We start from the raw sequence: 1,875 nt of genomic DNA, 5'->3' as shown, positions 1-1,875 counted from the left end.
ACAGCTAGTAATTCCAGGAAAATGAAAAAGTTGAGCAAGCAAAGAAAAGTAATCATGGAGTACTACATAGCTTAGCCAGGAATTGCATTTACATAATCATAATAATATAAAGAATGAATATTGGTTTAGCCAAATTATGATATATCTCTATTGGGAGGCTTGGGGAATGGAAAGTGTGGTTATATGTGGTAACCAAGGAGGGGAAATCAGTGCAAGAGCAACAGATCTTCATTTTTCAAGCTGAGACATCAGTAGACAATGCCTACACTGCACAAAGCAAATGTAATCACTATGAACATGTTATTTAATGATGTGAAAGGAAATACCAAGAGAAACAGCTAAGAGGGAAGCAAATGGTTGCCTTTGGGGAGTGGAAAATGGAGGTGATGGGGTGCAGAAGACTTTTTTTTTTTTTCATTATTAGCTCTGTAGAACTGATTGACTATCTAGGAGTTTGGATAAGTTTAATAAAAATTAAAAATAGGTTTAAAACATGAGAAGGGTGCCTGGGTGGCTCAGTCAGCTCAGTGTCTGACTCTTGATTTCGGCTCAGGTCCTGATCTCAAGGTTGTGAGATGGAGTCCCCTTTCGGGGTCCACACTGGGCATGGAGCCTGCTTAAGATTTTCTCTCTCTCTCTCCCTCTGTGCCTCCCCTGACCCGATGACGCGTGCACACGCATGCATGTGCACATGCACGCGCTCTCTCTCTCTCTCTCTCAAAAAACAAAAAAAATAAGAAACACCCAAAAAAAATTTTTTAAGGAAAAAAGCCAATTATTAACTCCAAGAAAATATGAATTATTCAAGGAAATAGAGGACACTAAATGTGCTCTGCTGAGGGGCGCCTGGGTGTTGTAGTCAGTTAAGTGTCAGATTCTTGATTTCAGCTCAAGTCATGATCTCGGGGTGGTGAGATCGAGCCCCCCCTTGGGCTCTGCGCTCTGCAGGGAGTCTGCTTCTTTCCCTCTTCCTCTCCCTCTGCCCTTCCCCCTGCGCATGCTCTCTCTCTCTGTCTCTCTCAAATAAATAAATACATCTTTAAAATAAATAAATGTGCTCGGCTGTGAATACTAGTTATATAATTTGCCTTCCAGATTCATCCACTCTTCACCTGCTCTGTGCCTAGGAGGCACACTTCTATGGACTCCATCAACAGGCTCCTATGCCCTCTGGCTTCCAGGTGAGTTCTTCCCCTGGGAAGCTTCAGCAGGAGATCAAAGGGAGGAAGGAGATTGAGTTGAAGGTACGTGGTTCTCTCTCTGTCTTCCTATCATGGTCATCTCAGGCTGGCCTCATGCCCTGACAATGGTGCAGCTACTGTCAGGCGGCTCTCACTATACACTTTTAGGTCTCCAGGTTCTTTGGAGCCTAGGAGTGGTAATAGAGCCCCCACAGTTCTAGCAGCCCTATCTCCAGTGGTTTTCCTATACCCTGTCCCCGCTTTTTACAGATGGTCCCTTATTAAATTCTTCTCAAACTACCCAATTTGAGTGTGCCATCTATTTCTTGCTGGGACCCTGGCCCATATATACAATCATGATAATATGAACAATGAATGTTGACTTAATCAAAAACTCATGATATATTGGGAGGTGAGGAGAGGAAATTTGTGAATATTTGAAGAAGGTGCATTGAAACGGAGCTAAGTCCTCATTTTCCATGAGAAGAAAATAGATGATACGTAAAAGGAAAAGAAAAAATGAAATAGGAATATATTCATGTTGTTTAGAAATATGGAAGTAAATCCCAGAAGAAATAGCAAAATGGAGTTGAGGTAATGAAGATCCTCCTAACTTGTTATTTGGCTATCTGAGGGATAGATTCTAAAACTGTGTTTTTTAAAGACCATGGTTTGAGACTCACTAGAGTCTTGA

This window comes from Halichoerus grypus, chromosome X, assembly GCF_964656455.1.
Source record: "Halichoerus grypus chromosome X, mHalGry1.hap1.1, whole genome shotgun sequence".
In the NCBI taxonomy this organism is placed as follows: domain Eukaryota; kingdom Metazoa; phylum Chordata; class Mammalia; order Carnivora; family Phocidae; genus Halichoerus; species Halichoerus grypus.
The sequence above is the reverse complement of the archived record's forward strand: the minus strand, read 5'-3'. Positions refer to the sequence as shown.